This window comes from Castor canadensis, chromosome 11, assembly GCF_047511655.1.
Source record: "Castor canadensis chromosome 11, mCasCan1.hap1v2, whole genome shotgun sequence".
NCBI lineage: Eukaryota > Metazoa > Chordata > Mammalia > Rodentia > Castoridae > Castor > Castor canadensis.
Genome location: NC_133396.1, coordinates 10,621,213 through 10,632,612, shown reverse-complemented (window position 1 = coordinate 10,632,612; position 11,400 = coordinate 10,621,213). Strand labels below are relative to the sequence as shown.

The window sequence follows — 11,400 nt, the reverse complement described above, 5'->3', positions numbered from 1 at the left end:
AAAATGTTTCAGGATTGTGAATGATTCTCACTTTCTTCCTTATTACTTATCTGCAATTTACTATTTTCTGCAGTGAACATATATAATATTTTATGTGTTATCCAAGATGGAGTTGAACAGTTTATTTTTCTCATCCTTTTTTTAGTAAATATATTAAAGTCTACAAAGTCTCATCTGAGTACTCTTTTTGTCAAAATCTATAGGTGTTGATATACTGCATTATCTCATGGTTTATAAAAATTTCCAAATAGATTTTAGTAACCTAAACATTATTAAAAAGAGTTTTTTAGAATGACTAAGTGGATATGTATGCTTTGCTTTGTTTTTTTGGGGGGCATTTTCTGTTTTTTGTTTTGTTTTTTTTAAAACAGGGTCTTCTTATGCAACTGAGGTTGAACTGGAACTTGAGGTCCTTCTACCTCAGCCTCAGGATGCTGTGATTACAAGTAGTCCATCCCCAACATTTCTGCTCTTCTTTTTCTTTCTTTCTTTCCTTCTTTCCTTCCTTTCCTTCTTTCCTTCTTTCTCTTTCTTTCTTCTAAACACACACGCAAACACAAACATATAAACACAAATATATGGTGTTATTGGACTGTAATCAGAAAACATGGAATATATTATATAATTTTAAACACAATGGACAATAGTTTTAAATATTCTATGGCTATTTGAAATGAAAGCATATTTTCTGTGGGAGGTAAATATTTATACACTTGCTGACTGTATAATTCAAGTATTTAATACACTTAAACATTTTTATCTGTTTAATCTCTTTCTTACTGTGTACAACTTAGTGACATGACTATTTGAGGTTAAGCATCTATCATTATAGTAGAGTAATGTATTTTTATTTACATTTTCAATGGCACCTGCTCCCTGTATATCTCAATGAATATTGTTAGGTGTGTATGTGTTCATGATTGTTAAAACTTATTAGAATACCTTAACTTTATCAAATAAAATAACCCTCCTTTTGTTTCTGCATTTGATTTACTTTTGTTAGATATTAATATGGTATTAGGTATTTTAGATTTCTTACGATTGGTGCAGAATATTTTTTTATTCCCTCATTTTTTACCTTTTACATCATTTTTATATGTCTAGATTTATACCAAATTTGAGAAGAATATTTGCAATCATTATAAACACTGACATGCTTTCTATTTACTTCCTGTCTTTTTCTTTTTATAATTTATAGCATTGACTTGGCTTTATTTTCTTTTATGTTGGCTTACAAATATACCTCCTATTTGTTTTATTTTGGTATTTGTTCTAATAACAACTGCATTGAAACAAGCCATTGTGAAGATGTCTAGTATGTATGTTTTTTTTTTAAGAATTCAAAAACTTAACATGCTTTTCTTCTTTTTCCAATCTTATATCCCTATATTTGGAATTTCTGCACCTGTAGTACATGAATGGAATTTTATTTTAAATATGGTAGAAATTCATTCTACCTTAAGATGAAAGAGACACCACAGTAATGAAAGTAGATCAATTTTTTTTACTGCTTCAAGACAGGAACTCTGGATTAAGTTGTAAATTCCAGGAAATAGGTCAGGTTGCTAATTTGATATTGAGCACAGCTGCCTTTCTTTGTGTTTTTGAGACGCCACAACAATTTAACCATTGCCTAATATGGCACATGGTGAATAATCACTCTATATTTTTTAGCAGATCCTTCAAGTCCTTCTTGAGAACTAGAAGGTGAGAACATCTGTACAACTCCAAACTCAGTTATATGGGCACCCCTCCTAGACTTTCTAATTCAGTGTGCTTAGGCAGGGTCTGAGTATTTGAATTTTTATTGGTTCCTAGGCTGTGTGCTTGATGCTGGTCCGATGACTGACTCCACATGAGGCAAAACCAGTCTATTGTAGTAAATTCCGAACAGGACTCCCAAGTACTTGCCCCAACTGTAATGGGCTGGATGTATCACTACAAGAAAGCCATCTGCCCTTTTAACATTCCAACTACCTGAAGTAAACGAGCAAAAGAAGGACCAAATGATTTTTAAGGTCCAGTACCTCTAGCCTTTGTTTTTATCTTTTTCAGTCCAGTGGTCTATTTTCTTGCACATTTTTTAAAGAAAAAACATCACATTATTGCAGTTATCAGTGCGATAATTACACAAAGACGATTGCTTTTAGTATTTATATATTGGCAAAAATACTTTATACAAGAAGATGCGAAAGATTTGTTCGATGCATTAAAAAAGATGAGAGAATTAAAGCTCAAACAAAATAGACAGTAGGTTACTTAAGTTGTACCATAAATACTTATAAGTTTAAATAACAGTGGTCAGAAATCTGTTTCTGTGTTTATTTATTCATTTCTTTGAGAAAATGTCTCAATATATAGACCTTAAATTCTAGATTCTCATGCCTTAGCTTCCCAAGTGCTGTGATTAAAGACATGTACCACCACACTTACCTCATTCGGTATTTACATTTAGCAGCCACACTAATGACAAGAGTCAAGATTAAGACAAACAGTTTAAGCATTATTTCAAGTGTGATGATGATCCAAAGTTGAAGGAAAATACTTGTATTCATGGATACTGATTAAAACAATGAAAGGAGTCTGGTTATAGGAAGCTGTTGAGGTAAAGCAGAAATAGTGGTTATGATTTTAACAGGTAGAGGCTGTAGGGAAGACATTCTAAACACAAGGCCAACTGCAGGCACACACACGGACACCAGAAACCTAAGTAGTATTTTGATGACCACAACAGAGCTATTTTTTCTAGGGCAAGAATTTTACTCCCTGGGAACATTTGACAAATATCCAGTGATATTTTTGCTTGTCACAACTGGAAAAGGTTGAATAAAGACCAGAGATTCTGCTGAATAGTCTACAATGCACAGGACAGCCTCCTCTGCAAAGAATTATCTAGGCTAAAGTGTCAATAGTGAGTAAACTGAGAAACCCTGCTCCAGAGTATAACTACTTTTAGAGATTAATGGAGAATATGATTGGAAAAATAGCTAAAAGGTTTTAAGTGCTAGGCTGCAGAAATTTTACTTGAAATGAAAGGTTGCAAGCAGCCATTGAAGTTTCGTGATTGCAGGAGTATTGTAACTATTATGTCTTTTAGGTAGTTGAAGTGTCAAATCCACAGAGTTGATTGGAGGAGTAAGAGAAGAACATAGAGATGAGTAGACCACTTCAGAGCCTAGGGCAAAAATTCAGGTGAGAGATAATAAGTACTTGAACTTGAGAAAGGAAAGAGGTGATCAATTCCAGAAGCACAGTGGAGAAGGAATGCACATGACTGAATAAATGCTTAAATTATGGGAAGGGAGAAGGTGGCTGGGAGAGTTACCACATGGCTGAGTTAAGAAGCAGAAGATTCCTAAGAGAGGGCTTGGGCTAAAGGAGAAGAAATCTATCTGAATTTCCAGGTGTGGGCAAGCCATTCAGAGGCGGAAACATCAAATAGGCACCTAGGAAGCAGACAGATTCAACCTACCATTTCTGTCTACCTTCCTGAACTCTTTGATTTGCATTGACTCCAAGTTACCACCCCATTTGCAACAATGTAATCTTTTTACTGTCAAGTATGGATGGCCATGGGCTTGCCTTCCTAACAATTCAACTCAAGAGGACTATTCACCCAGGCTCCTTCCAGCACCACAGGATTAAAGTTCACTAAATATTTAACATTAGCCAAGGGTACTAATGGTTTTTGTTTACTGTCAATTGTTTTTGCTTCTGTGTGCACCTTCCCTGATTCCGGGCTGTAAATTTGCAAGTCACATTTGTGGTCTGGGCATGAGTTCACATTTATGTAAACCCTTCACATGCTGCTACAGATCCACTCAAGTCGACTGCTCAGCACATCCCAACATGTACATTTGAGAGGTTTCCATGAATTGCATTCTTTGTTTTAATCCAGCATTGAGTCATTCCCATGCATTTACCATCACTCTTGCTGCAACTTGACCCATGGTGTTTGCCTCTTACATTACAGTGGGCAAAGACTCTGTCCCTCCACATCTTATGGGAAGAGTGGAAGTAGAGGCCAGGAATTAATCACTGTCCACAGCTGATATTCAGAGAAGTCAGAAATAGGCACTTTGATATATTCATCAGATGGAAATGTGGCTAATTTAATTCCTCTGACAGATGCAAGGCACCTTTGCTTTCTCTGCAGGATTTCTGCAAGCTTTCAGTTTGATGAAATCATGCAATGATAGAATCCATGAAGTCTATGTATTCTAAACATATGCTTGTCATGCAGTTTGAGGTTATCTTGTACATAAATTCAATAAACATACTACAAGGTTACTAAATTCTGGTCGATTTGAATACTTTTCCCTATGTCCTATGAATTTCCTGTCAACTGATTTCCTAAGGGTTATGTCTCTGTACATGTATCTATAAGACTAGAGATAGCTATATGTTTTGTTGAACGAACTGGCTTTGGTTTCTGAAATCCTTAAGGTATTTTTCTCCATGCCCCGCAGTCAAACTCATACTCAGGAAGATGAACTTAAGCCAGAGTACTCACTGTGAAACCTGCTGTAAAACTGTCTTCATATCAAGACCTTCCTGGAATGGAATGGACAAGGAGAAGATATTTATTTCTAGTGTTATCACCTTCAGATGCCACAGAAGAAACAACTGGCAGGCAGACAGGTTGGCCAGTGCCATTGATCTGCCCTGTTTGGTATGAACATTTCTTCCAATGGATACATCAATCCCTTACCTGACTCAGAGTCCCGAGGAACTTACATCTTCAAAGTCTACAACCTCTTGCTTACCATTGGAAAATATACCTTCTGGTTATTTTTGATTGGCTGCCAGACTATAATTCCCTCTTTTTCCACTTTCATTTTCTTGTACATACTGAATTATTTGCATTTCCAGAAGTTTACAGAAATCAATAGCTAAAGCTTTTGAAGGAAAATGTAACAGTGGATAGCTTAAGGGTAGGAGAGACAAAGAAAAGCTTCACCAATGTCACAATTTTCTAGAATCAATCCTTTGCTGGTTCATTTTAAGTTGAAATTTGAAGAATTTTGTCTTTGAAAAGGATAAAGAATCAAAAAAATAATAAAGGATGTAATGATAAGAATGAAAAAAACAACCTTTGGGAATATGGATTCTTGAAATCTAAGAAGGGATTGAAAATCTTGGCCTAAAATGTTTCATATAGTTGAGTACATGTTTTATCTAACCTCTATACTTATATGCAGGCAAAGGTCTCCCTGGGACTCTGGAAGGATCTTCTAGAACGATACAGGTAGAAAATATGTTTCATAAGGGCCTAAAAATGAGAAAATCCTTTTTTTTTGTACATAGTACATAGTTATATTTTGTTCTTTCTGCTTCTTTTACCTGGAACATCTTTTAGGAAATGTCATCTCTGAGATCTAAAATTCCACAGCGATGATAAAATCTTCAAGAGATGAAATTAAAATCATGCCACTAAAAATACTTTAGATTCATGGCAAGTGTTTTCAGTGATCTTCCCGTTCCAAGGAGAGATTTTGTTCACATTTGGTCAAAAATGCCCATGAAGACTGCATTAGGAACTGCTTCCCATGGGCACCTGAAAATCATTTTCGTCTGAATCCTCCTAGGAATCACCAACTATGCTTCCAAATTTGCATGAGAGACATGCTTATTGAAGTCACTCAGGTGCACAAAAACATGCTGAGATTAGCTCTACTTAAAGCTGTACTATTTTTCATCGTGTCTTCCACAGTCTCCTCTGTCACATTCTTTACTGTGACAATCTTAGATGGAAGGTGCCACTCAATGTTGTCACATATTCTTTCACCTATGAATGGAAAAAAGATTTGTTAATCCTATATGTTTAATTAAATCACCTAATGTTTCTAATAAACACTAGATCATTTAGGATCCAAAATTAGTGACCAATTTACCCTAAGAACTTAAAAGTCATTCTTAAACAACCTACATCAATCCAGAAACTAATGGAAAATGTGGGTCATTATTTCAGATCCTATGAGTAAGGACTGTGCCTATGTTAATTAAACCAAATAAAGCTAAACTGTCTGGTGTGATATAATTCATTATATTTTGACAAAAGTATGCATTAACTAAATAACCTTCATCTATATTCACCAGATAATGAGGTAGTGTTCATAACTAAAGATAAATATTTCTAATGACAAGGAAAATGAGTTTTCAAGGCCACCAACCTGGTACTTGGCAATCTTGTTAACTTTAGGTCTTCCTTTTAAAGAATTACAGGAAAGCTAAATTGTTCAGGATAATTCTGGAGAACCTTTGAGACTTGTGAAAATTTTAATAAAAATATCACTTTAAAAAAATGGCCAAGATGTTGGAAAAACATGCTTCTGAATTTTAGTCTTGATCATATTCTCTTTCATAAGTAGTAAAAGCACTGAGAAGTGATTTGGTCATTTTTATAAAAACAACTGAATAACTATGAAATAAATACTGACATTTAAGTAAAGACAAAAATGGGATCAGGACCCTACAATTTGAAGTTACATTTGTTCAATACCAATTAAATAATAGTTGCTTAATTCTATGTGATTTTAACATTTGAATATGGATTTTAATAAACTGGACCAATTTCTCTGTTCCTCAGTCTCTCTCCACAACAAATTTTGTTTGCAGTACGAAAAATGAAGGATTACGACTTAGGTTGATGCAGATTTAATGTAGATTTATAGTTTTTTGGTAATTAGGATGGGATGTTTCTCCTTATTTCTGTATTTAGCAAGTAGTTTTTATAATGTAAGAGCTAAACAGTGAAATAAAAGCAACTTTGCCATGTTCTGCACTGTTATAAACATTTTACGGCCAATGCAATCCCATTTAATCCTTCACAAAACCTTGAAGTAGGTATTACCACTGTTATTTTTGAATAAAGAAATGGAATCAGAAGGGGAAAAAAGAAGAGAATGATAGAAAGTGAATAATAATGAAATACACCACATCTGAGTAGGAACAGGACACAATGAAATGCACTGAAAACTGTTGGATAAGACAGGGTAGGGAAAAAAAGTAAGGAAGAGTAATATAAGGAGTTAGACTAATTAAAGTACAATGCAGTTACAGGTAAAATACCAAGGCAAATCCCACTGAATAATGAGCATACCATTACACAATAAAGGACAAGAATGTAAGACAGGTTAGTTTAGGGGAGGTTACTAGCAGGAGGGGGAGGAGAGGGATGGAAAATATGGTCAATGTACTTTCTTACATATATGAATATGGAGCATTGAAACATGTTGAAGTTATTTTGAGAAGGGGAAGGGGGAGAGGGAGAATAATGGAGGTGATGAGCCAAACTGGGCTACATTGTATACATGTATGGAAATGTCACAACAAAATCCCCTGTACAGCTAATATATACAATAAAATTATCAAAAAAAAAAAAAAAAAGAAATGGAGTCAGAGATATGTCGACCAACTGGCTTAAAATTTAATTGCTTCCTAATGGCTAAACCAAAATTTTAAATCAGGCTTTTTGACTCTAATCAATCCTCACTGCAATGTTACACTGTATGGAGCCACAATTGATGTGACTATAATAAACAGGGAAATTATATTCTCTTATTTGAAATTTATCTCACTAAGATAGATCTATGTATTTTGTACAGTGTTGTAAATCATTTATCTTGTAGCTTTCTTTGCCCAACAGATCTAGTGTTCTTTGAAAAAAAAAGTATTACTGAACTTACATACTAACTCATTTTTGACATGTACATGTGTCTGACCCTCAAATTAATTGATAACAACTTACATAATAAATTATACAACTTTAAGTCATTTATTTAAATTAAAAGGGACAGATAGGTATAGGAAATAGTATTCAGAAGTCACTTTCAATGTCTTTAGAAATTGATAAATTACACAATATCACAGGACACAGGCAAAAGAACCTTTAAAACATTGGGTAAATGTAAATGCTGCATGCACTTCAATCCTAATATATAGTGTATTTGTACTTAAGGCTTAACACTTACAAAGTTAAAATCAATTACCAGGTTGATTGTTGGATTACTGAAAGGCTGAAAATCTTTCAGGAAGATTTGAATGTTATTTATTTTAACTTTAACTTACATAATTTGTTTTTCTGTATTCTTTCATCTAGATCTATCAAATTTAGAATAGAGAATATATTTACTTAAGTCTTAACATCCTTAAGTCCAAACTTACCATTTTCACCACAATATGCAGTGCAACATGACTTCATTACTAAACTGGCACATAGGCCACTAAGTTTATTTCACTGTGTGTGTAAGTAGACAGAAGAACATGTACCTGGGGGACCATTTAAGTGCAGTAAATTATCTGTTGATTCTGCCTAATCCATACCTCTAAAAGGGCACTTTCATTTGGTAGTCTTCCACAAAAGACACCTAAAACAATAAAAATTAAAAAAGAAGAAATATGTTGAACAATTTTGAATGAGGAAATTATCACAGTAACAATAGCGACAGTGGTAAGTTGTCAAGCACTAAGAAGTTCTATTACTCTGAGGAAGGTCATTAAAAGAAACTCTATCTTTAGATCTTAGGCATTGTAACTTTGTAAATGTCCGACCAAGGACCATTTTCTTGGAAAATCAAAATAATGTTAATGAACTGGCCAAGGGGAAAAAAAATTACATATGTACCCAATGCTACAGAGTCCCAGTTTCAGCCACAGGATACCAGGAAGTCAGGAAGAGAGGGAACTAAGCAGATACAACCATTTGTCAAGATTTAGCATTCCATCTCAAAGGTCTTGAGGGAGACAGCTAAAGCGAGAGGAAAAGCAGCAAGCATCTGTGTAGCTCTTGGTCTCAAATACAGAGTAGTGAGAAGAAAACAGAACTGACAAAGTGAGAACTTGTGGTGATCAGACCAGAGGCAGAAGAGCAGAAAATGAAGGACATAATTCCAGAACAGAGTTAAATGTTCTAAATAAGAAGATTCTGGGAGAGAGGGTAAATTAACACTAGCTCAAAGTCTAATACTCATGGACACAGGAGTCCATTTTCTGCAGGTGTGCCTTCTCCTGTTTCAGTTACCTGTGGTCAACTGTAGTCTGAAAATATTAAGTGGAAAATTATAGAAAAAAACCAATTCATAAGGTTTAAATAACTTTTATTGCAGTATATTGTTATACTGTTTCATTATTACTAGTTGTTAATCTCTGTACTGTGCTTAATTTACAAATTAAAACATTGTCATAAGAATGTTCATATAGGAAAAACACTATAGATGTAGAAACAGATATATAGATACTGATATATAGCTATATAGATGAGTATTATCTTTGGTTTCAAGCACCTACTGGGGGATCTCAGAATGTACTGTTTGTGGATAAGGGACAGGAAATAGTCCCTGGATGTTTACAAGTAAAAAAGAGCTAAGAAGAGGAGGGCAAGGGGAAGAAGAGTAGAGAAGACCGTGACAAGAGCTAACTGCAGGCGTCTGCTCTTCCTTGTTACCTTGCTTACACTCTTGACACATGTAGGAAGATGCAGTTTTTGTTTCTTTTTTTGGTTTTTTTTTTGGAAAACATCAAGAGCCCATGATATTCTGGGTACATTTCCATCTGGGCCAAAATGGTACATTGTGTTCTATATTTAACTCACAGGACATACAGCAATAGTCTGAGTCTCCTGAGAAGTCCTAGAATAATCAACAAATATAATTTCTCTTTCACACTTCCTTGAACAATCATTAAAAATAACCGAAGTAAATTTAATTTTAACTAAAATTCTATCTTTGAATGCCATAAACATAGGAGAGAAAAATATGTATTCAAATTTTAATTAGTGTCAAAATACATCTATATATTTTGGTGGTGCCAAAGTTAGAAATACTTTAACTTTTTAACCCATGCCTTCTAAAAGTGATATCTATGTTATTAGTCCTTTATAACATTTCCTAAATTTTCTTTAGCTCAATTTTCTTATGTATAAAGTGGTAGTAAATAATATGTCACGCAGATTTGGTATAAGATTTGCACCAAGTCAAAAATTATACAAAGCATGCAATATAATACCTGGTATGTTAGAAGGACCCAATTTTCCCCAGTATAAATAGAAATCTAATTTATTAATATTTTCTTGGTCTGTCTTTTCCAGAATACCTTCGGACTATTTTTTAAAATCACTTTAACTTCAAAGTTATGAGGTGAAGAAAGTAAAATATAACATTTCTAAAATACTGCAAATGACTCACTAAAGTTAAAAAATTAATACCTGAAGATGAAGGATTATCTTTCCAGCTTGAAGGTATAGTATATGGTTTTTGACCATTTCAACAAAATCCAAAGTTGATTTTTTTTCCCTCTCAAATCCTGTACATGTTTCCTGTTTGCTTGTGAAGGTCAGAGATTCTGACTATGGTTCAGCTTCAGGCACCGGTTCAGGCAAACACTCTAACTTGGGAATGTTGAGAGATGGTTTCTTGCCAAGCCCATCCACAAGAGTGGAAGGAGCTCCCTGCAAATAACCCTTGGCACAAAGTGCTGCAACCAGAGAAACCAGCCTCAGGCTACCTGGCCTTCAACGGATGAGTCTGCAACTTGCTTATCAGCCCACTTGTGAAATAGTTCCCACCATGGGCATTTGGAAATATGTGTGCTGCAATACCTGGTGGTTGTTTCTAATATTTAATGCCAAAGAACCCTCTATGCTATACTCCTGGATTGTGCTAGGGAGACCTGTGCATTTAAAAATTATCACTGTCCACATATGCATTGACAGGTATGTACGGCAATGTTACATACAAATTTAATGAGTGTATAATGAAATAATATCTATCTCAAAATACTAACAAAACATACACAAAAGATGTCTGATTTATTTCTTAACATTTTACCCCCTTAAGGATTAATCTTGTCTTGCTATGAATGTTGAATTTCACATCATTCTCCTAAAATACAACCCTTGGGGAACAGTGTTGCATGTGTCCATCATCCCAACCTCTGCTGAATAGTCAGAATTGCAAAAGACATCTAAAACTCATGTAACTTGCTTTTCAAAAATATATACACCTAATGGGTTAAAAATTCTCCTTCAAAGAAGTCATTGTCAGAAGGCCACTTTGGGTACGTAGTAAATCTGTGTGTGAGCCTCCATGAGATGTATCTTTTTGGGAACAGGTGCTTTTTAAGGAAAGATTTTTGTAGGTGGTTCTTTTTTATTCTAACATTGCATTTATATTGGGCTCCACCTCCACATTCTTTCACTTAGTTGCACTTTCAGAAAACCAGCTCCTGAAAAGACATATATTTTTCTTTGTCCTATACTGGGGTAGGGCTCCTTATTTATATACACTGTCATAAGCACATGTTATAGAAACACAAACTCTTATTTTTGGTGGCACCAGTCTCCACTAACCTCATGCAGAACTGAAGAAATTGTATCCTAAGAAAATGAAGTTGTCACATTAG

The 11,400-nt window shown here is 34.5% G+C and overlaps 1 long non-coding RNA gene across 5 annotated transcripts; it reads right to left on the bottom strand.

Annotated features, from left to right (window-relative positions):
* Positions 1-472: 472 nt before the first annotated feature.
* Positions 473-10,469, bottom strand: LOC109700804 (uncharacterized). 5 transcript variants are annotated; one of them, XR_012438456.1, is made up of 5 exons: positions 10,205-10,469; positions 8,326-8,369; positions 5,344-5,788; positions 2,434-4,554; positions 473-538 (listed from the first exon to the last, which is right to left on the bottom strand). It is a non-coding gene; the product is annotated as an uncharacterized lncRNA (long non-coding RNA). The 5 variants fall into 5 exon arrangements; XR_012438455.1 differs by having other exon boundaries at positions 473-2,597; positions 4,514-4,554; XR_012438457.1 differs by having other exon boundaries at positions 4,514-4,554.
* Positions 10,470-11,400: the final 931 nt, after the last annotated feature.